This window comes from Papaver somniferum, chromosome 7 (assembly GCF_003573695.1).
Source record: "Papaver somniferum cultivar HN1 chromosome 7, ASM357369v1, whole genome shotgun sequence".
In the NCBI taxonomy this organism is placed as follows: Eukaryota; Viridiplantae; Streptophyta; class Magnoliopsida; order Ranunculales; family Papaveraceae; genus Papaver; species Papaver somniferum.
Genome location: NC_039364.1, coordinates 5,659,489 through 5,685,629, shown reverse-complemented (window position 1 = coordinate 5,685,629; position 26,141 = coordinate 5,659,489). Strand labels below are relative to the sequence as shown.

At 34.5% G+C, this 26,141-nt stretch overlaps 1 pseudogene; it reads right to left on the bottom strand.

Moving 5' to 3' along the window:
* Window positions 1–10,058: 10,058 nt before the first annotated feature.
* LOC113293964 lies at window positions 10,059–13,764 on the bottom strand (annotated as a pseudogene).
* Between the last annotated feature and the right edge of the window lie 12,377 nt (window positions 13,765–26,141).

Below are 26,141 nucleotides of genomic sequence, written 5' to 3'. Positions count from 1 at the left end.
TTGGCAGTCATAACTTCATAAAGTAAATCATTCTCTATGCACGTACCAGGGAGATACACTTTACACTCTTATCACATGTCTTTAGTTGTTTCAGTTCTATAATTGTGCCTTTGAAAGCTAGATTGACATATCCAATTGCTGTGAGCTAAAACTGAATGTATGTATCCCTTTCATGGAATCTGAGCTTATATTTTGTCCTAAAACGTTTTCGGTATATTTTGTCAAGCGACAATGGTGTAGGTAGGACTTCTATTTTAGTTTTGTGTTTTACTCGAGGACGAGAAAAATTCAGGTTTGGGGGTGTAATCAGTGCCTAATAATACATATTTATTGGCCATTTTTTTGTCTTTTATCACATCTCAAAAGCTTTAATGTCCTGTTTTAAGCTGTATTCTGCATTTTGTGTCTCGAGGAATGAATAATATTATTTTTTTAAATATTGATAGTACCTGTTTATTTGTAGGAAAATAAAGAGAGCTTGGTTAGCAGAACTATTGCGGAAAGTGGAAATGCCGACCAAATGGTGGCTAAGAAAGTTGAAGGAAATTCAAGTGCGCAGTGGTACCATTGGACTTGCATGGTCAAAGTGAAAGTCCAATTGTTTTTCATGTTCAAAGAAAATAAAACACCTAAGCTAGGTATTAGTGCTCAACTCCCAAACATGCCCTTAATCACTCTTCCCATTTCACATCAGACCATCTCTCTCTATCACACCCGAAACCACCTCCCTGAGAAACATCATCACCCTTATCCAAAGCCTATCCATAAAAGGTTGTTTCCTCTCTATCTATCTCTGTCGAAACCATGCCCTAATTATATCTCTCCCTTATCAGTCAAATGGACAGTTCGTACCCCTTCTATGATACTCAATCTCAACCTAACCCTAGACTCTATGAACTGGATGAGAACATGTCGGCCAAGTTATCTTCAACAGCATCAAACATTGAGAAAATTTGTTTAATTGTCAGTTCTCTGCAACACCAATAAGAACAACAAGGAAATGATAACATTATGGTGGCTGGTCATAATGAAATTTATCCACAAAATGGGTTAGTCAAAGATAAGGTCAGGCGGTGTTTTACAAGCAACATGCGTGAGAAGCTAGGTCTGAATTTTCAGTTCTCTACAACATCAATATCATCAGAGAGCTAGCTAGTGGAAATAATAGGGTGGATGTAAACTGAATACTATCAGTGGTGAGTTCCAAGATCATCAAATCTCTGAATTTTTTATTGTGTATCTGTTGATTGTGTGATTGAGTAAAGGGGAAAATTTTGTTATAAATAGGGGGTTATTGTGTAGCTGGATATAGAGGTGAGAAAGATCATAAGTAGAAAGTCATTTTGTAACCTATCTTCTCAAAAACTCCTCTTGGTAGAAATCAGTTGAACATTAAGAAGTTTGCATGAATGAATATCTCAATTCGTGAATCTCATATGTCATTTGTTTTCATCATGTTTTAATTTCTTAAGCTAGGTCTTAGATGAATCCCTTAGCTTACTTCTAGTTGCTTATGTTAATGAAAATGCTCTTGTAGAGATTTATTGAATAGAATTCAGTTTAGTCTTATTGTTGCAACTCATAACATTCACCTAGTATGTCTTGCATCCTAGGTTGTTAGATCAATTATCTGTTGTTGCATCAACTCATGCCTCATTGACTATTTTCAATTTGTGATTAGTTTTGCTGTAGTAAGACAACTATTGCTAGGAAGACAAATATTGTCCTGCGCATCTGCGCGGGACTGCTTAATAAGCTAGCAGCTTATTAAGCGTTGGATTATCACACCAACAGCAGGATAAACATTAGTTAAGACTCTTAGGTATAATAGAGCTAGCGTATTTTTTTAGTAGAAATAAATCCTTTTCAGTTTTTTTTCATTTAATGTTATGTCCTTGTTCTATATTAATCAGTATTGTATAGTCTCTCTCTACTAACGTTCATGATTCCATCCTTTGTTCAAAAAAAGAGTTTCATGATTCCATGGATTCCGATAGTCCGACTGAAACGCTGTTTTTCTACGGAATAAAGAAGAGGATTATTTTTATTTTGTTTCATAAGTTAAGGGACCTCTTTCTAATATACCAACTGTGCCAGCTGTGTTGCCCGGAAAAAAATAAATGTGAATCTAATCCAACGGTGGGAGACATAATCGTACGGTCAATAAGCTGCTTGCTTATTAAGGCGTCCTGCACAGCTGCGCGGGACAACACTACTCTGCTAGGAATTGACACCTTAGTTGTGACTAACTATCCATTTAAAGATTACCTTAGATACATGGGCAGACTCGAATCTTCACCGTTATCTGTTACAAGGTCAAGCGTATTTTTATTAGCTGAAATATCTAGTGTAGGTTATGTGGTAGATTCAATTTCCCTAGTGCTTCCTACTTGATTATTTTCTATTCTCATTGCATCCTTATTTCTGTTTCGTTTATAGTTTCATAATTTCTGTTTAGCAGTCATCTTGTCGTACCGACAAAATCCCATGTTTGATCTGATTCAGTATAGAAAGACCTTAGAATCAACTCTACATTTCCCTAGTCTCTGTGGAATCGACCTGTATTTGCTCTTTTTTACATAGTAGACATTGTGCGCTTGCATTTTATAATATTATAGGTTTCTAATCCTACCAGTATCCCCTAAAATCCTCTACCACTGTAAAACACCACCACTATAACAACCCACACACTAGTAGAAAAGTGACATTTAGTAACAGTTCAAACTTTTATAAAGTAACAGTTCGTAAAATGCCTGTTACTAAATGTTAGATAGCTAAATAACAGTAACACTTTTCGTAAGAACTGTTACATAATGTCATCCAGGTTGTATACTGTAACTGTTTTTCTAGTAAATGTTATTATATACCCATGTTACTGTAACATATTTCGTATGTCGACATTACATTACAGTTCTTTAAACCAACTGTTATTATATACCTATGTTACCGTAACATATTTAATATGTCACCGTAGTTGGCATTATCGTAACGTTTTTTAAACTAAATGTTACTATATATCTATGTTACTGCAACATGTTTAATATGTTACCATAGTTGACATTATCGTGACATTTCTGTAAATTGTTTATTTGTATAACTAGTTTTTGGATATCCGATTCAAGAAAATAACTACTTATGAACTGACATTAATTTAACATCTTGATTTAGTTCTAAGCACGAGAGCTAGCCATGGCTCGTAATGATGGTTACCTAAGGTTTGAGAAAAAATCGAATATAACACAAAATAATAAACAAGTTGTAAAAATATGTAGGAATATTAAAAATATAAATTGTGTTGTAGTTGCGTGGTGTGACGACGAAGGTGGTGGAGGTATAGTTTACTGTCTAATGAGAGTAAATATTTTATTTGGATAACATTAAACAAAAGGAAAACATGGAAGAGTGGTTCAAGAGTTATAATTAATGCAATAGGTCTCAAGGTCGAATCTTGTGAAGTGTACTTTTATAGAATTTATATTTCATGTCCAAGAAGACCAACTCATGGTAGTGGACGCGACGGACATGGTGGTGACGGTTGTGGAGATGCTAGTGTTGATGGTTGTGGCAGTGCTGGTGGTGGAGGTAGTGGTGGAGGTGATGGTAGTCAGTAAAAACTGTCAGTTTTTATGACAGTTTCAATAAAAACTGTTACGGTAACTCAAACAATAGCAACAGATTGTTCCCAAACATGTTACAATAAACTGCTAACGGTAACGGTTTTATGTAAAATAGTTACAGTAGAAATTATTCAGTAACATATATTTTATAAAGTGTTACTGGAAACTACCAACAGTAATAGTTTTAGAATTTATGAGTCATTTTTCAATAGCCTTTCCGTAACAGGTTTTATAAACTTTCCGTAACAGGGGCTTTAGTAACACCGCAGAAAAAACTAAAACTGTTACGGAAATAATACAGTAAAAGTTTTTAACTGTTACGGATCATCATTTTTCTACTAGTGATATCAATTGGGTTCAAATAAATGATCTGAAATCTCAATATCACCATTATCTGTAACACTAACTTACTACAGATTATCATACATACATCCACTTATCAAAATCCATAACCAAATCTACAATCTCAGTATAACTCCATCATTTGGAAATCAGCTCAACACCACAGAAGACACTAATCTAGAACAATACTCATCTATACATACCCCTGCAGATTATAGCACCACCACAATTAACTCAGAGCAACTACATATCTATCTCATAACCATTTCAATTCATAATTCATTAAGAAACTTATAAACTTAATAATGAACTTGAAAAGATTTACCAACAGAACAATTACCTTCTTAATGGAAGAACCAAACCCTAGTTCTTCATCAGCTTCATAACCTTCATCTTCACATCATATTAGTAAAACCCAACCTTTCATCTCTTGTTATTTCACTCAATTACTTCATCATTAACCCAAACTCATAAATTAAGGAAGAACATAACACCAACCTTGATTCACTGATTCATCACTGAATCAACTTCAAAACTTTAATTCAATCAAAACCCATCTTTAGTTAGTCACTTAAAACTTCAAATTCATCTTCTAGTTCTTCATATGAATTTCCAACTCAAACCCTAATTCAAGTCTCAGAGATTCTATTCTCTAATTCAACCTTAAAACATTAATCAAACCTTCCAATTTATCAAACCCGCCCGCATTGAGTGTAGCATTTCCCCTTATATATATAGGACGGAAGGAATTAGGTGTAAGTGGGGTCATTTGCACCCACCAAATTTTGGAATTCTATGAAAAACAGATTGGGTAGTTTGTAATGTTATGTATGGGGAGCAAATGATATAACATAGCTGGAATTTGTATGACATTAATGGGTTTAAAAGGTAAACGTGCCACTTTGAATCTTCTTTATTTTTTTCAATACGACAAACTTCCTATGAGGAGAACTAAAAAACCGTCAATGATAATGGATTAGAAGACACTAGTATGAGAATTCAGATAAACACGAAACGTAAACGATAATGGAGAACTAGAAACGTAAATCATCGTGATCGTGGAGGAAACAAGAAATATTTATCCATTGTGGTATTCAATGTCCTTGTTTCTGGTTATTAGCATTAATGTGCACAATTCTTTCGACAGTTGATGTATCTAGAATGGGATTTACATACTATTGTCAAAGTGGCAAGTAAATATACCATGTAGATCTCATATTTATCAAATTTTTCCATTTTTGTGAATACCGGAACTAAGATCGTTCGACCCCATAACATATAAATCCTGCCTTTGTTCCTGCATATATACCCTTAAACCATTCAAATTACTGATCTATCAATACTCCTAATATAAAAACATACGATCCGTTTTAGAAAAATAATAATCGGTTTATATATAAACCTCTCATCTTCTTCCTCTTCTAGATGAACATTCCTCTCCCGAAGTTTTTTTCATTGCCATGACTAAAGTCGATTCGTTAAAATTTGTTCGTCGATTAATCTCAACTACATAATGGCTCGTACAAATGAAAAATTAGGACTAGGCATTCCAAATCTTCTTCTAATCCATCAATTGAAGAAGAATAACCAATTGAAGAGAAGGTATAGAAACTGAAATTGAACCTCAAATCGAACCAGAAATTCAACCAAGTTAAGCACCAACTCTTGAAAAACAATAGTGTTTTTGACTGTTACAATATTGGGTTGCGGCTGAAAATTGAGTTGCGTTTTGAGCCGAACTATTCTTGAAAATTTCAACCTGAAAGTGTGTATGAACAATTCGGCTTAAAAGTTCATATGAACTTTAAGCCGAACGTAGTCACTGATAGGAGGTGCATTTGTTGTTCAGCTTATTCGATAATACTAAAAATAAGTCGAACATACATTATTTAGAATTCATAAATCGTTTAAGTATAGAAGTTCGACTGGTAAGATTTTTGTAATTATAATCCGAAAAACTTTATGTACATGTTTATGAATCAACTGATAATCATTGAGTTCGTCTTATATTTGGTAGGTCGATCGGGCTAGCCAAACATTTTGATTTACTTAAAAAAAATCGATGGTAGTTATATAATTGGGAAAATGTTTTTAGATATTGACATATAACAACTTTGTTTAGTGTTGTGCATTTTATTCATCCTGTTCGGTCGATAAATTCCAGAACCGCGCGATAAACATGAAGAAAATGCACGACACATAACAAACACTATATTTTAATTAATATTTCTTATAGTTTTAGACACGAGTTAACTTCTTTTTTTTTCCAATGTAATAAAGTTTTATACTTGTTTTAGGAATAACGAAGCTAAAAGGAGGAATAAGATGGAGGTTATGCCTTCTAATTGTAAGACTCCCAATCCTCGGGGAGGAGGTAAAAAAAATTGGGAGCAGGAGGCAGCGGAACTGACAAAGATGTCGTGTTAGAAATTGGTGAACCACTACCAGAGATGCAAAGAGAACAAGAAATAAGAGATAGTGATGGTGCTGATGAAGAGAAGTGTGACGGAAGATAATGTAATCCCAACTCGAGGTGATGGTTTGCCCCATGGATATTCGAAATATGGAAGACGGGTGTTGATCGGTTACGTCGAATCTTGGGAAAAGAGGATATATGAGAATCTTGATCACAATGATGCAGTCCGAGTATTGAGACACTAAAGGGCAGAGGAATGGAAATTTTCTGAAGACGTTCTCGAGGTGGTTGCTTACGTACAATCTTATGCTTTATGGATTGCGATTCAGAATAGAAATCAGGAATGTAACAAGGTGACTATCTCCGAGTTTCCAGAAAGATTTTGTCTAGAGACTTGCAGTCTTGCACGTGTCAGTTACCCTTTGGGGAGATGACAATTACTCCTGATGAGGCGAACAAAATTACAGGGCTTAAAGTGAGGGTTAGAAGCGTGGATGCTGACTATTATGAAATGATCTATATAAGTTGTTTAGTGAATCTCTTGGTTTACAAAATTGAACTTGAGTTTATCGTTCTGTTAAAGAAGCAAATTGTGTTCTGGGGAACGATGTGAGAAATAAGAAGCTTAAGAACTTCAAGCTTACTAACTTGAAAAAGGAATTTGAGAACAAAGATGAGAAAGTTAATAATAGGGAATTGGTAACGGACGAGATCAAAGTCAAGCAAACCGACACTGCCAACTTGGTTTATACTCTTGGCACAAATATCTTTCCCGGCCTTACCGGAAACATCTCTTGTTGGTTAAGGGTCTAGATACCGTTAACAAGTACGTTTGGGGAAACGCTACTCTAGCTTACATATTTAAACGACTTACGACCACCTCTAGGTTGACAAGTACCAACATTGGAGGAAACTTCACTGCGTTTCAAGTAATTCTCAACTAACCAATATCAATTATTTCGGTTCCCTTAATTATGCAACGCAATTATTTTTTTCTAGTCCTCTTCTAACATCGGTGTTGGGTTCGGCTTATAATTGAAAATCATTATAAACCGAACACACAGCGGGTTCGTTATATATATATATATATAGGGTCCAGATCATGGGACTCACTGTTTTGACGCATGGTTATGACAAAATTATCTAATCGTTCATTAGAGTCCATCTGACGGTTGCATGTTTAATGAGGCGGCATATCTTTTGGCCCAAATAAACAATATAGCTCCAGCCAAGCTGAGCCAAAGGATATCTTCCCACGTTTTGGGGTCAAGTAGTTTAGTCTTCTTCCCCAGTTTTCCATCACGGCAATGATAGCTTTATTTCTTCTTCCCAAGTTTTCCGTTGCATATATTTTAAGTTCTTCATTTGGATTCAGGACAATTAAGCATGGATGACCAATTAAAAAACTGCTGATAATCAAGGATTGATGGAACTATTGATGTGGATGGATTTTCGAATGAAAAACACAGTGCCCTCGAAATTGCGATTCTTGTAGTATAAATGATGTGGAATATATTCCTCAAAAAAAAAAGTTCTAATGAAGAACAATTCTGTCAGAGTGCCAGTAAATCATTACCAGAAATTCTACTTTTCAAAAAGAAAAAAAACCACAATTAGGACTTAAGGGTTCAATAAATTGAGAATCCAGAGAGCCAATATGCCAATTAGGGTGCAAAGAATAAAAAAACAAAACAAAACAAAAAAAACAATCATCCCGTAGGATTTCATAGTACGAATTCATAACATCAAATAGAATTAATCAAAACTTTGGATCCACAAACAGCATAAAAAAATTGCAATATCATGGATGGAATAAAAAACTTTGCAGAAACTCAGACGAAGAAGATAAAGCCTAAGAATGAGAATTTAAATCTTTCAAACGCTGAAATCAGATTTGGATTACTCGACCTAAGTACCTAATGCAATCACAGAAATTCGAAAACAGCATCCGATGGTCGAATTAAATATGTAAAGTACTTAAATACGAATGGATTTCATATCATCGAGTACGCGTTGGGATTGTTTGTAGCATTAATTGAAAATGGGGAGGAAGCAGTTGCTAAGTTAGAGGAAGAACATGATCATTTTTCGAAGAACATGACAGCTTATTATATTATGTTATTGGCTCGGCTTGGCCGGAGCCATAAAAATCGATAGAGGTTAGAAACATGCAACTCATCAAACTTGACAGCCGTTAGATGAACTGCAATCGACGGTTGTATAATTTTGTCAAAACCATGCGTCAAAATTATGAGTTCCGTGATCCGGACCCATATATATATATATTTTTTTGAAGGAGTTCGTCTTATAATGTTGATTAAAATTTTAATCCGAAGGAACTACAGGGATTTGATATTTCAAAGGCGGTATTATTACAAGGGAAAATTAGGCTAAGGCCCAAAAAAAAATATATTCTTGTTCTCAGGTCCACGATTAATTTTAGTTTCCGTCACACTCAAAATTATCTGAAATTATTAAGAATCGTTACATAACTCGTTATGCATACTATTTTTTCAGGGGTATAATTGTAAAGCAAACTTGGATATAACATATCTAAAAAACCGCGCATTGGAATTTTACAAATTTTATATCGTTATAAATCTTTTAAAGAGAGCTACGCAACGAGCACAAACTAGAATATCAAATTTTTGTTTTTCACAAAAAAAATCGGAGGTGATCATCATTTTTGGAAAAAATTTCGAAAATTTGATACATAACCATTATGCAACCACCAAAAAAAATGCATAATACATTCAGCAGAAGCATAACGAATTATACAACCATTTTCTCCACCGCATAACAAATTATGCATCTGCATAACAAAGTTATGTAGCCATTGTATTAATGCGTACAAAAAAAATGGATGTATAATGCATTATGCATCTATTTTCTCGATGCATAAAAGATTCTGCAACAATTTTCTCGATGCATAATGCATTATGCAGCCATATTTTCGGATGCATAACAAGTTATGCATCCATTTTCGCGACTGCATAACATGTTATGCATATATTATTATAGGTGCATGACAAGTTATGCAGTCTTTGTTTTTATTGGTTTTGATAGTGATAAAAAAGTTGCTGCATAAAGTGTTATGCAATCATTTTCTGGACTGTATAACAAGTTATGCAACAAATTTTACAGATACATAATAAGTTATGCATCCATTTTCATAGCTGCAGTGCATGTTTTCCAAATTCACCAAGTTATATCTTCATTTCATGTTAAACAAAGCTTAACCAGTGACACCCATGATTGAATAAAACAGTAAAACAAACAACTGAATGAGCAAAAACTTAATCAGCAAAAACACACCTAGTGAAAAATGCACATAACTTAATCAACAAAAACAAAGTATTTGATGCCTTTTGATTGACTATATGAAATGAAGAATCCCCCAACAATTTTTGGTTCTGTATTTGGAATTATCACTTCCAACACTTAATTTACAATTTGGAATTATTGATTGACTATAGTAAATTAGTGTAAAAACCTACAGCCAAAAACAGAACCAAAAATTCATACAACACCAAAAATTAGTGTAAAAACCTTAAGCTATATAGTAAATTTTTGATTGACTATATGAAATTAAGTGTAAAAACCTATACAGAAGCATTCCAAATTCTCATAGTAAAATTATCAGTTGATCTTGACGGAAGAATATATATACATGCATTAAATTATTAAAATACCTGAAGTGTGGCGAGAACGAATAAAGTAATCCCAATGTTTCTGTGGGCACTATGTTGAACGCCTGGAGACCGGTTGCCCATCCAGCAATTCCGATAATGTAAGCAGAAGTTTGAGTAGTAATGTGTATGTTAAACCATGCTGCGCCCATTGAATTGAATACCTTCAAATACCTTGCAGCCATGGCTCCAACAGGCATCATAATTCCCCAAGCAACAACATTTAATACTCCATGAACCTGAAATTTTCAATCATAGTAAATTGTTAGACTCCTATCTTTGCAGTGAGAATTTCATGTAGTTGATTAAATTAAAAAATTAAAAAAATGAATAAAAATAAAAAGACTTACATTCTTGAGTTTCGTTCTTGAATCAAGAGCGACACCACCACCGGAAGATTTAGATTGATGTCCAGAAAGCAAATCCAAAGAACACATAGATTGTTTATTAGTGGCAGTCATAGCATGCATACCAGGATTACCATTCACCATAGGACCTTCTTGCCAAACATGATTAATAACAGTAGTATGAATCGGCAGTTGTATGGTTGCAAATATTGTCATCCCCCTATTCTCAAAGGTTGCAGTTAAAAGAAGAAACTTTAAAAGATAAGTCTCCTTGTGCCAGGGATGTTCGATATGCGGAGATTGGAGTTGTATAAGCAAGCATTTTCCCATCCTTTTGATATGCTACAAGAGCTTGACATCCTACCATTCGGATGCCAGTTGGATTAATAGCCCAAGCTATCCATCTATCCGAACCAATATCTGTATGTCGATAAGCGATGTTTATCTTCCGGTTGATGGATCATATTTCCAGTGAATAAATGATTTGATTTGATTCACTTGAATCGGTTCATGAACTTTTATAGCCACGGTTTGCAAACTGCATTCCTTAGTCTTTTTAAGTTTAAGTTCAGAAATCATCTTCAGATATATAACATTCTCAAGTTCGCAGATTAGGTTCGTGGACTTAAGTTACTAGCCAGAGTTTACAAACTCCGGAAGAAATTCTCGGATATGTGAATTTCGCCGGTTCGCGGATTAAGTTCGCGCAAATAGTTTGTCAACTCCAGCATAATTTCTCGGGTTTGAGAACTTCGGAAGTTCGCGGACTGAGTTCGCGTACTTGGCTCACGTCATTCTTCCGGTTCTCTTGATCAACAAAGTTCGCAAACTTTGGTTCAAGGAATATGACTTATATATAAATGTGTTTCCACAACAATGCTTATGTCCACCATTTCTTATGTAATCTAAACTCTCATTTTAATCATTGAAATATTATTAGAGGACGTTATATAGTTGTTACACCATTTCTCGTCAAACAAATTTTCAAGATGATTGAAACATATCATGACTTTCGTCACATATGAACAGCAAGGAAATGATAACATTAGGGTGGCCGGTCATAATGAAATTTATCCACAAAATGGGTTAGTCAAAGATAAGGTCAGGCTGTGTTTTACAAGCAACATGCGTGAGAAGCTAGGTCTGAATTTTCAGTTCTCTACAACATCAATATCATCAGACAGCTAGCTTGTGGAAATAATAGGGTGGCTGTAAACTGAAAACTATCAGTGGTGATTTCCAAGATCATCAAATCTCTGAATTTTTTATTGTGTATCTGTTGGTTGTGTGATTGAGAAAAGGGGAAAAATTCTGTGTATAAATAGGGGGTTGTTGTGTAGCTAGATCCTAGTTAGCAATTCGGGATACATCATACGTACGATACGGCATACGTACGGGTATTATACGGATACGTAAATGTCAAATTCGGTCAACAATCCGGTCAACATTCATGATTCGGAAATAATTCGGAACGGCAGACGTACGTGTATTATTTGATTTATAGGTATGAGTTCAGTGCACAAAATTCGATATACATTATATATAAAGAAAGACATATTTGACGTGATAGGAAGCATTACGTTTTATGAATTAGAATGTAAATGTAATATGGAAGAAGATATCATCCACAAGTATGTGGTCTAGTGGTTAGTTGGGTGGTTCATGTACTTAATTGTCTAGGATCGAACTCTTTCTCAATCAAAATTTTGGAAAATTTTTTGGAAAATCGTGAAGAGAAAATTAGGCTAAGGCCCAACCCATGGATAACCTATAATATGAGGCCCTTAATTAAAAGAAGTTTAAATCTAGACCCCGAGTTATTAAAAGACATCCATGCCCTTTTATACATTGTCAAGCCCAAAATTAAATAAAATTCAAATTTAAGCCCAAAATTATTAAGTCTAGGCCCAAAATTATTAAAATACAGTGTGAATGTGTAAACAGAAGTTACACATGCATATAGCATGTGTATCCAGAAGTTACACATCCTTATGCCATGTGTAATGCAAAGTTACACATCAAAAAATAGACATCAAAGAGAACGCATACAAAAAAAAAAATACATGTATTACTTTAATATTCATTTACAATAATTTCTTAGCATGTGTAACTAGAAGTTACACACGCATCTGTCTAGTGTAATTGAGAGTTACACATGCGTCTATCTAGTGTAATTGAGGGTTACACATGCGTCTATCTAGTGTGATTGAGGGTTCCACATGCGTCTGACTTGTGTATTCTGCGTCAATTTCAGTTCCAATGAGACCTAAAATATAACAAAAGCAATTAGTTTTTATAAGATTAAGTGAAAAACAATGTATATTCAATTTCACATACATATGAGTAGTGAAACTAGCAGTTACCGACGCAACTGACTAGTGTAACTAGGAGTTACACATCCATATTGGAATTCATCACCAGAATTGATAAAGGAAAGAACATAAGCATGATTACCAAGTATATAATGTTCAAACCACTGATTTCTGCAGTAAAGCTACGAGTTAAAGGTTCAACATTTCCGGGCAAACAAAGAATAAGAGACAAAATATAAACTGAGGCATGCTGGACTAACCTTGTAGTAGTATCAAGCGCAATTTTCATTAAGTTCTCTTGCTTTAGTTGAGTTGCATTGTTCATGATGAGCTGACCTGGTAAGATAATGCAAAGTATGAGTTAGCAACAAAAGAACAGGCCGTTTTTGTATCTAGTTTTCGAAAATTAATGAACCTGGACTAAGGGTTGACTGTCATAAAGACCAGTTTTACTTGATACTTGAATAAGTAATATTTTGGGGCTAAGCCACTTTATGATCCAGTCCAGTGCCAGTGGGATGACTGTTTGAGCCTGTTAGGATTCCAAGGGGTACACATTAGGGTTCAGGACGTAGTTATAAAATCCACTACCAGAAAGAAAAAGTTTATCTTTATCTTACAAAAGAAAAACGACATAAATATATTTTAAACTTTTACACATTCAAATAGCATGTGTAATTGGCAGTTACACATACAACTAACATGTGTAACTAGCAGTTACACATCATATGGCATGTGTAATTAGCAGTTACACATACAACTAGCATGTGTAACTAGCAGTTACACATCATATGGCATGTGTAACTAGCAGTTACACATACAACTAGCATGTGCACATCATATGGCATCTGTAAAAATCATTAACCTAGTAGTGTTATAGGCATGTGTAATCGGCAGTTACACATGCATATGGCATGTGTAAGCCGCAGTTTCACATTAGCATTTACCTGGCACATACACTGTGTTAACTACATAGAATTTCAAATACAGGAGAACTCTATTGCAAAGCACACAAAAAAACACAGACAATACAATATGCATGAATTCTGATCGAGTGTGTGAAATGCTTGTGTAATCAGCTTGTACACATACAAAATGCATGTGTAATCAGCAGTTACACATCCATATGGCTTGTGTAATAGGAAATTACACATACATATGGATTGTGTAATTGGCAGTTATACACCCGTATGGTTTGTGCAACTGCAAAAGAAGGTTTTTCTCAGCTCGTCCAATCTGTGAGGTCTACTTAATGAATGGGATTAAATGACACTTCCAGTTCATAAAAACCAAGCTCAAGCTTAAAATACAAATTGCATCATGTCTTAGCAATTGGAATTCAGAAACTTGCATTCATAAACTATTATTGTGCTTTCAGGTATCCATCCTTGGAGATATAAAAGTTTAGATTGACTTTAAGTTAATGAGTGTCACACAAAGTATTATCTGTATGAGTAAGGGCCTTCTTGCTATGAATGTGAACATAAACATGTTACAGTTTCTATTCTGTTAACTGAAGTAATGTGGAACAAATGAACTAATTCTAGGATAGAGCCAGACATCATATAATGATAATAACATCGTCATTTAGGGCCAGAACAAGAATTTGAACTTGCATATCATATACCCTTTGCAACATTACATGTCAAGGTTGCGTATACAAAGACATAGCAGTTTGACGGAAAAAACAAATAAATAGACAATGCAAGGCATATTAGTAAAACAAAAGAAAAAAAATGGTACCTTGAAGCTAATGATAGATCCTGATCAGCGCCTGCAGACACTTTGTGGATATTTCCCCGAGAAAAATTGTCTTTAAGAAATGATAACCTTCTCAGCTCCACCTCTAAGTAAATGGAATCTGACGAATCACCTTTAAAGAGCAAAAAGAAGTAGGTTTAATGGACCAATGAGATGCAACAGAAGTGCCAAAGTTCAATAATGTATCGTTGTTTCCTCTCGAACTCCAAGGGCCATTGTGAAGGAGATTCTGGAGACTCTTGTATTGGATCAATGCCTACATCTTTTACAGACTTAACAGATTCATAAGCCTTTACTTCTTCCTCCTTGGCCTAGAAATGCATGAGCCAGCCAAGTTAATGGAGTGATCCTTGTTAGCTTATAAAGAGTGATGATGAGTGTGAGTGAAGGATGCTTCAAACAGATATATACAACAGAAAATACTAGATAATTACGTTATTCTAAAAAAATCTTTTTTACAGTGTTCGTTGTGATGCAGCTAATTACGTAGCACAGTCTCACCTGGTCATCAATAAGTTGTTTCTCATATTCTAGTTTAGCCATTTCCTTGAGATCTGCAACAAACGTTTGGATGATAGTAATATCTTCTTTATCAGAAGTCTTCTGTGAATTCCTTTGACCTGCACAAAACAACATGAAAACCAGTATAATCAGCCAAAAATGAACATAAACTAGATGCATAATTACCTTATTAAATGGACATAAAACCAACAAGTACAAGAGCACCTAAAAAGAGCTCATCAACATGAGAAATTCATTCACACTGACTTTTGACATCTGATGTTGTATCTGAAACAACTAATTCCAATTTTGATTGCATTATAATAAAACATTCAATATCTGATACAAGCAGCCAGTTGCAAAATCAAAGTAGATGAAATTCGTAACAGATAGATGGGTAATAGAGATGATGATTCGCAGATTTCAAATATGATAACCAATTTTTCAATCGAGATTTAAGATAGATAGATTGATTGATTTTCAATAAAGAAACCTAGAATTTTTTTGTAATTTTCTTTCAAAATCTTTCAAATGTTTCATCTTAAAAGCAAGATAAAGATTAGATTATAACAGATCTGAAATCTAATCTTGGTTTCGTCGTGAAAATTTAGTTGAAATCATAAGCAATTATAAATCAGGGTTGATTACAAACCCTAAAAATATTTTGTAAACAAAAATCGAAACTAAACAGTTCAAATCAAAGAAAATGATACAAGGATCATAGATCGAAGCAACAATTCTAAAATCAGATCAAAATTCAAAGTAAAATCGAACTTATTAGGTATCGGAAGTTGTCACTGAACTTTCCAGAACTTGATTTTGGTTAAAACATAATGAGAATTCAACAGGACTGCAAATATAGATGAGAAACTTTTCTTTTTCTTTCGATAAGATGTTGAATCCTCAAGTTTTCTTCGAGTTTCATCAAGTGAATCTCCATTCTTCGTTATTTGCAGAGCAGTGGAGAGAAAAAAGAAAACCGAAAATGAAACCTATGCCTAGTTTTATTGCATTTATATACTAAAGGGTATTCTTGGTATTATAATAATTATTTTAAATAAAACTTTTATTAACAGGCCCGGAATTCTAAAATTTTGGGCCTAGAAATATCAAAATGTGAAAGAATGGAGTTGACAATGAATGATCCATTTAATGGGGCTTCTCTATATTGAACCCATATAGTAGGGGGTTCTAGTATTTTTCACAATCGTGAAATCTGTTAAGCAGGCCCAATTGAAGTCTTGTTGGTAAAGGAACCAGGCTCAGTTTTCAGTTTATTGGTTAAGCTGGCTAGACGAATTGCTCCAGCGAATTATTCGCGTTCCCGTTTAATCCGTGGATTATTCGATAACTCCAGAAAAGCCGCGACTTATTTGGTAATTGTAGAAAAGCCGCGACTTAGGGACGGAGTTTCAGTAGTTCGTTGAAAAGTCGCGTATTCGAAACATTGTGAATCCTTAGAAACATTGAGGATACTTTAACATAGGTTTGGGGATACAAGTAGATACCACATGAACTTTGTAGCGATTTGGTATGTTTGAATCTTGTGAATGGATGTCACCTTAGGAAAAAAAATGAAAAATGGAGCTCATGTACCTTGATTTGTGATGCCTGTGCATGTATAATATCTTAGGATTCTTAGTCTAGATGATGAGGCACCCCTGATTCTAGCACAATTCACATTATGATATAGAAAATTTGCACATGCACAATCAACCAAGCGTTTATAGCGTCCGTGTTTCATAGGTTAAGTAGGCTGTCAAACATCTAGAATACTGAATAAGACTTGACTAACTTGTTCTTTGGTTGGCTGGGAAAGAAGTGGGAGGATACGTTAAGAAAAACAACCATTGAATTTGACCGGGTGCATCGAAAAGGGCTACCTCTTGCCAAAAATGTCATGTAATGTATTTTTGAGTTCTTGTGTAAAGTAGGAAAGTCATCTTGTGTTTGTATCTCTCGTTATTGCAAAATGAGATGAAAAATCAGTTACAAAAAAAAAAGAAAAAAGAAAAGAAAAAGTACCCAGTGTTTGTTATGTTCTATTTCAGTAAAAAAATATCTCTCTTGCCTCAAATTGAGAGTAGTCAATGTAGATATTGAAGTCAGTGTTCTTTGTTATTATGTAAATGGTCTTGTAATATGCAAGGAGGGTGTAGTCATCTATGTACAACACGGGTAAGATGAAATATCACATACTCTTAGGTGAACATTCACAATTCTCGTAAAACCGGACAGCTAGCATGGCTTTGAATTCAGTTCTTAGCCTAAAAACTATCTCTTAGCGATTGGCAGTCATAACTTCATAGAGTAAATCATTCTCTATGCACGTACCAGGGAGATGCACTTTACACTCTTATCACATGTCTTTAGTTGTTTCAGTTCTAGAATTGTGCCTTTGAAAGCTAGATTGACATATCCAATTGCTGTGAGCTAAAACTGAATGCATGTATCATTTTCATGGAATCTGAGCTTATATTTTGTCCTAAAACGTTTTCGGTATATTTTGTCAAGCGACAGTGGTGTAGGTAGGACTTCTATTTTAGTTTTGTGTTTTACTCGAGGACGAGAAAAATTCAGGTTTGGGGGTGTAATCAGTGCCTAATAATACATATTTCTTGGCCATTTTTTTGTCTTTTATCACATCTCGAAAGCTTCAATGTCCTGTTTTAAGCTGTATTCTGCATTTTGTGTCTCGAGGAATGAATAATATTATTTTTGTAAATATTGATAGTACCTGTTTATTTGTAGGAAAATAAAGAGAGCTTGGTTAGCAGAACTATTGCGGAAAGTGGAAATGCCGACCAAATAGTGGCTAAGAAAGTTGAAGGAAATTCAAGTGCGCAGTGGTACCATTGGACTTGCATGGTCAAAGTGAAAGTCCAATTGTTGTTCATGTTCAAAGAAAATAAAACACCTAAGCTAGGTATTAGTGCTCAACTCCCAAACATGCCCTTAACCACTCTTCCCATTTCACATCAGACCATCTCTCTCTATCACACCCGACACCACCTCCTTGAGAAAAATCATCACCCTTATCCAAAGCCTATCCATAAAAGGTTGTTTCCTCTCTATCTATATCTGTCGAAACCATGCCCTAATTATATCTCTCCCTTATCAGTCAAATGGCCAGTTCGTACCCCTTCTATGATACTCAATCTCAACCTAACCCTAGACTCTATGAACTGGATGAGAACATGTCGGTCAAGTTATCTTCAACAGCATCAAACATTGAGCAAATTTGTTTAATTGTCAGTTCTATGCAACACCAATAAGAACAACAAGGAAATGATAACATTATGGTGGCTGGTCATAATGAAATTTATCCACAAAATGGGTTAGTCAAAGATAAGGTCAGGCGGTGTTTTACAAGCAACAGGCATGAGAAGCTAGGTCTGAATTTTCAGTTCTCTACAACATCAATATCATCAGAGAGCTAGCTAGTGCAAATAATAGGGTGGATGTAAACTGAATACTATCAGTGGTGAGTTCCAAGATCATCAAATCTCTGAATTTTTTATTGTGTATCTGTTGATTGTGTGATTGAGAAAAGGGGAAAATTTTGTTATAAATAGGGGGTTATTGTGTAGCTGGATATCGAAGTGAGAAAGATCATAAGTAGAAAGTCATTTTGTAACCTATCTTCTCAAAAACTCCTCTTGGTAGAAATCAGTTGAACATTAAGAAGTTTGCATGAATGAATATCTCAATTCGTGAATCTCATATGTCATTTGTTTTCATCATGTTTTAATTTCTTAAGCTAGGTCTTAGATGAATCCCTTAGCTTACTGCTAGTTGCTTATGTTAATGAAAATGCTCTTGTAGAGATTTATTGAATAGAATTCAGTTTAGTCTTATTGTTGCAACTCATAACATTCACCTAGTATGTCTTGCATCCTAGGTTGTTAGATCAATTATCTGTTGTTGCATCAACTCATGCCTCATTGACTATTTTCAATTTGTGATTAATTTTGCTGTAGTAAGACAACTATTGCTAGGAAGAGCAATATTGTCCTGCGCATCTGCGCGGGACTGCTTAATAAGCTAGCAGCTTATTAAGCGTTGGATTATCTCACCAACAACAAGATAAACATTAGTTAAGACTCTTAGGTATAATAGAGCTAGCGTATTTTTTTTATTAGAAATAAATCCTTTTCAGTTTTTTTCATTTAATGTTATGTCCTTGTTCTATATTAATCAGTATTGTATAGTCTCTCTACTAACGTTCATGATTCCATCCTTTGTTCAAAAAAAGAGTTTCATGATTCCATCCTTTGTTCAAAAAAAGAGTTTCATGATTCCATGGATTCCGATAGTCCGACTGAAACGCTGATTTTCTACGGAATAAAGAAGAGGATTATTTTTATTTTGTTTCATAAGTTAAGGGACCTCTTTCTAATATACCAACTGTGCCAGCTGTATTGCCCGGAAAAAAATAAATGTGAATCTAATCCAACGGTGGGAGACATAATCGTACGGTCAATAAGCTGCTTGCTTATTAAGGCGTCCTGCACAGCTGCGCGGGACAATACTACTCTGCTAGGAATTGACACCTTAGTTGTGACTAACTATCCATTTAAAGATTACCTTAGATACACGGCAGACTCGAATCTTCACCGTTATCTGTTACAAGGTCAAGCGTATTTTTATTAGCTGAAATATCTAGTGTAGGTTATGTGGTAGATTCAATTTCCCTAGTGCTTCCTACTTGATTATTTTCTATTCTCATTGCATCCTTATTTCTGTTTCGTTTATAGTTTCATAAGTTCTGTTTAGCAGTCATCTCGTTGTACCGACAAAATCCCATGTTTGATCTGATTAAGTATAGAAAGACCTTAGAATCAACTCTATAGTCTCTGTGAAATCGACCTGTATTTGCTCTGTTTTACATAGTAGACACTGTGCGCTTGCATTTTATAATATTATAGGTTTCTAATCCTACCAGTATCCCCTAAAATCTTATACCACTGTAAAACACCACCACTATAACAACCCATATCAATTGGGTTCAAATAAATGATCTGAAATCTCAATATCACCATTTTCTGTAACACTAACTTACTACAGATTATCATACATATATCCACTTATCAAAATCCATAACCAAATCTACAATCTCAGTATAACTCCATCATTTGGAAATCAGCTCAACACCACAGAAGACACTAATCTAGAACAATACTCATCTATACATACCCCTGCAGATTACAGCACCACCACAATTAACTCAGAGCAACTACATATCTATCTCATAACCATTTCAATTCATAATTCATTAAGAAACTTATAAACTTAATAATGAACTTGAACATATTTACCAACAGAACAATTACCTTCTTAAAGGGAGAACCAAACCCTAGTTCTTCATCAGCTTCATAACCTTCATCTTCACATCATATTAGTAAAACCCAACCTTTCATCTCTTGTTATTTCACTCAATTACTTCATCATTAACCCAAACTCATAAATTAAGGAAGAACATAACACCAACCCTGATTCACTGATTCATCACTGAATCAACTTCAAAACTTCAATTCAATCAAAACCCATCTTTAGTTCGTCACTTAAACCTTCAAATTCATCTTCTAGTTCTTCATCTGAATTTCCAACTCAAACCCTAATTCAAGTCTCAGAGATTCTATTCTCTAATTCAACCTTAAAACATTAATCAAACCTTCCAATTTATCAAACCCGTCCTTTGATTCTTTCTTCTTCACCCTTAACTGAATCCCGAAATTGATTTCATGAACCCTATTTCTTCACAGAATCACTTCTCCTCAACTCAATCGAAGTTTCTAACCAAAACCAAACTATTAACTCATCAACACCACACTCGATTGATTGGTTTTACTAAATTTTAGTGAAGTTCCTTAATAGAGATTTCATCTCTGAATCGCCAGAGAAAAGAAGAAGAAGAAGAAGAAAGAGAGAAAAGAAAATAGAAAGAACAAAAAATAAAGAAGAGTTATCTTCTTGTCCGGGTGTAGATAAGACCAACGAGAATTAATAAGGCACCCAAGAATTGATAAGGGAAGCCATGCGGTTGATAACAAAAATGATAATTATCCCTTTGTGTTAATCTGATGGTATCTTCTTCATCCGGTGTCCGAATGACACGCTCGAGTAGTCCATTCTGCATAACTTTCGAGATCTATCTAGCGGTACTAGTTTCGTATATAACTCGTTGTTATATTAATTTCTATTAATTAACGTTCGTGCTAGACTAATCGAGTTATTAACGGCTAAAACATCTCTTGACTAGTCTAATAGCGTTGACGATCTTGAGGATCCTTACATTCTCCCCACCTTATGTATTTTCGTCCTCGAAAATCCAACCATCCTTCTGGTCTTATATTGTCTAATATAGCTCAATTGTATATAGTGTTAGTGCTCGATTTTGTACTTATTTGGTTATTTTATTTATTTGTAGGTGTTTTTAGAAGAATAAGGATTTGCGGCGAAATTGGCTGAAAATGCGGCGTCTGGACTTCCGTTGATAGAGTGCCAGAAGTACCCCAGAAGAGTACCGGAAGTACCCCAGAAATACCCCGGAAAAAGTGCGGAAAATGCCCCAGAAGACACTTGTTATACGGACCCTTGATTTTGGATAAGGGGTAACCTAATTACTAAGGGGTGACCCAGTTCCAGGCAGCTGCTAAAGGGACACCGGAGCTGGATAGGGGGCATATCTTCTCAAATTCAAATATTGAATTTGGCGGGAAATTATTTTTCCATGCACAGTTCGTTTCAACTCAATTGTTTGAGATGTTTTAGGGAGATTAAAGGGCTGGAAATGTTTGGGCTTATTCTATGGACTTATAGGAAGCTAACAGGGGTGATTTGAAGGGCCAGAAGTGGCTGGATAAGCCGTGAGAAGCGTATGGAGATAAAACAGGGAGAAGGACCCTGTTTGAATCGAACTGGGATTTCCAGCGAGACTAAACACCTATAAATCTTTCCAAAGATACTTATATATCTTAGGAAGAGTTTGAGATAAGTGTTAAATCTCAGAAACGCGTGAAACGAATGAGGGAAGAGATTATTGCCGTGGCTGCCAAGTAAATAAAGAGGAGATATCGAAGAGATTTGGGAGAGATTCGATGACCCTTTTGTGTATAAATAGGAAGATTAGGGTTCCTAGAAGAGTATCAAGAGGTTTGGGGTTGAGCAGAGACCAGAGGGAGGCTAGAGGAGCGAAGAATAGGAGCTGCAGGAAGGAGGAGTTCTGCTGCTGCTGCTGCCATTAAAGAGCACGAAGAACAGACTCCAGAAGACAGGCGTCAACATCAGTCTTATTCCTATCGTTGTTTACTGCAGCAGCGAAGTATCGTTGTTCTCTGGACGCCTTCTGTGGGTCGCAGATTCACTGTTTTAGTTCTTATTTATCTTTTAATCAACTTTTTGGCTATAATCTTGTATCTTGAGCAAGTTGTTAATATGATGAGCTAAACCCCAACACTGGGATGACGGAGGAAGTCCTATTTCACGCATGTGGTTATTCTAATAATTCTTTTATGACTATTTGCATTGATTTTTAATTGTCTTATGATTTTTATTGAATGGGCGTGATTTCGTTTGATGGTGTATGCTTGGTCTATGTATTTTTGATATATCATGCTTGTGATTTACAGTCATTGCTTTTCAAAAATCTATTTTTGGCAAAGAACAAGAGTCCATATTTGAACTATAATTGATTGGAATTATTATTTGAGTCACATGAATGGAATTTGGTGGAATCCTGAGTCCTAGTATCTCTTGATCCTGTGACATATCTTTTGTATATATTTTGGTTTTTAAATCTCCACTTGAAAATACCGCAACACTAATCGAGTTATTAACGGCTAAAACATCTCTTGACTAGTCTAATAGCGTTGACGATCTTGAGGATCCTTACATTCTCCCCACCTTATATATTTTCGTCCTCGAAAATCCAACCATCCTTCTGGTCTTTAGAAAAACTCCCCACCTTATTTAATAATCTCTTGTATAAGCGCAAACAACATAAAACAAAACAAAAATTTATATGGCTCTACAACTAAAATCTAAAATTTGTAGTTTTAGGTTCAACTACGCCGATTTAATTTCTATCAAATAGGGAAGTCTCGTTCCTTACAAAAATTTCTATAATGGAAGACTATAAATCTTTGTCTTTCAGTTCTCTACACTAATTTCTATTTTATAAGATATGTGTCTCTAATTTCAAAGGAGATCCTCAAATCTTTCTAAGTGACATTATGGTTATCTGTTCTATAGAAGAACAATATTACACTTTTATGATCGGTCATCTCTGAATGTAGTTGCCCTGTCAAGGTTGGCCAATCCCAACAATGCCTTCCTACGAATAGAGAAAACACAACCTTCACTATTCCCTAGTGCTGGATTAACTAAATACAAATTTATTACGATTAATTAGTCTCATAACTTTTATCATTTAAGCAATCTAATCATCAAAAAAAAATATTTTATTATTTTATTTACCGTTATTATTTTTATTTTATTTTATCATTATAAGTAATCTAAATTCAGTTCCCGTCAATTTATAATATCTGAGATTTTAACTTTACTGTGATACCGTATATATCATTTCTTACTAGCCTAATTATTCGAATAATGTCATCACTACTTCATCTACAATATTTGTTCCATTTTAGAAATTTACTGGATCATTCGTTAGACTAAAGATAACTTCGGTATAAGATAATTAACAAGTTAATTTCGGTACATTTTATTTTCACCCTTTTACGTCTAACGCCTAATAAGTGTCACACTAACCGTCTAGTTTAAACGCAAAACATCTATTCCTAATTTGTCATTAGTTTAATTTACAAAACTTAATCGTAGATAAGCGTAAATAATTTTTCATAGTTATTTAATCATAATTATTATTTTTGTTGTTATATATCTTTAAGGAAATTTTAGTTAAGCAAAGTTCAATATGATATCAAATGATAAATGCTAATCGTTAATTTATTAAAATTATTATTACTTTGATTATCATCTATAATTACTACTATAATATTTTATTGACGGTCGAACTATTATTCTAACAACTCTTCCAATTATTATTGAGTCCCAAAAATATTACTAACATTTATATGATTATAAATTATTGACCCTACGTATAAGTCAAAGTGTTTAATAAGTATATATGTGACTTTCAAGATTTATCAATAATACCAATCTCACTATTTTTATAGTATTAGATTGTCTACGTGTTCATACTTCTTAGACTAATTACTCTCTAATCTATTAGCTAAAGTTGTTGGTGTACCCTCCAATTTTTACTTCATTACATATACAAACAATCAAACAAACAAACAAATCAATCAATTAAGTAATTTTTTTAATTATTGATAGCTTTTAGTAATTAGGATTTTCTCACAACCCAACCCAGTTCTAAACTAATCTATTTCACTAACTGGGACTGACTATTCCTATGCTTTCCCATGTACGATCTAATAGTGAGCTCTGATACCAACATTGTAGCGCCCCTAAAGCTAGCAGCTGACTAATCCAATATATTAACTAAATAAAAAGGCACTAAGAATCTAAATCATATACTTAAGCATTCAATTAAGAAATTGGCTACCAAACTTAACCCAAAAACTAGCCCCGCTCTGAATCATACTAATAAATACAAAACTCCTCTCATGTGATACATATACGATAGCCATTTGGTTTACAAATACAATATACAACATAATAAACATAGCAGAAGTTAATCAACTAGCGAACTCAACCCTTGAAGCTTTCGTTGTGCAACTCTGATCTGTCACTGAAACTGAAAGTGTGAATGAGTGAGCACATCATCCCTAAAAGGGGTGCTCAGTAGGAATAACATTTAACTTTCAAGTAATCATAAGCAAGAGTTGAAAAAAAACAATACATGTTTTTCCGAAACATTAAACATTGACTAAGTCACTGAAATAATCATATATGTATATGGAACAAATTCATTCTTTCAAACAATGTATAATATTCGTGCTAACCACACTCATTATCTATTGATATCACCAAGACCATGATGACCCACTCTAAGCATAAAAGCTGAATTCATGTAGATATAATTGTGAAGGAGCGTATCCTATATACAAGAAGTGGAAATTCTCATTTCCCATAACAATTCATAATGACAAACAAAACATTACAAGTCTTTTCCAAATTGTGGAAATATTCACAGAATCAACAAAATTATCATAATGCAATTTACACAAAGCATGTAATGCACAACTAGACAACGCATGAATTTGATAAACATAAATCTTTGTAAAAGAAAACATCAATGTTTACAAGAGAGTCAAATGTATTCCCACCTCTTTTGATGACAAGCCACACCTACCTCGAGATCCACGATCCACCGGTTCATCCTTTGAATCGATCGTTGTTAATAAACTAACTGTTAATCAACAAGCACTCTAAGAATTTATCCAAAAGGATCATACAAGGCTCAAACAAGTCTAAGTAATGGTTCTAAGCCCAATAATGATTCTACACCTTTTTGTTATCCATCTTTAACATAACTAAGGTTTACTAATTGAATCGGGTTAGTTCTATAGTTCATTAGATAAGTCTTATGAAGTTCTACAACTTTGTAGAAGAAATCAAAGGTCAATTCAGACTATAAGGGCCTAATATATCAGAATAAGAAACTAACTATAAGACCAAGCCCAACAAACCATCTCCTTAAACTAAGCCCTGGTCCTTCTGGGTTAACTAACTGTCAAAGTGACGGTCAAGGATCAACTAACAGTCAACGTCCAAGGTCATCTCAAGGTATGGTCAAAGGTTAAGTCAACTGGTCAGGTCTCTGAGTCAAATCGGTCAAAAGAATCAACTCAGTCAATTAGACAGAGTCATGGACAAGCTAGATCAGTCAGGCAAACTGACTTGGATGACCAACAGGCTAAAAGCCTAAGTTAAACTTCTATTACAGAGTTCATTCCATTTTGTTTTCTATAACAATCCATCTTTAATAATCAACAGTTATAACAATACACTTTCCTCAATTTAAACTTCATAAATCATGTACAACTGATATATTAGTTTACCTGCAATTGCAGCTCTATGCAACACTCATTTCACGTACACAATCCATCTGTTGCTGAACTCATCTCAATGTTATCAATTCCACCAAAACATCACTACCAAGACTAAAC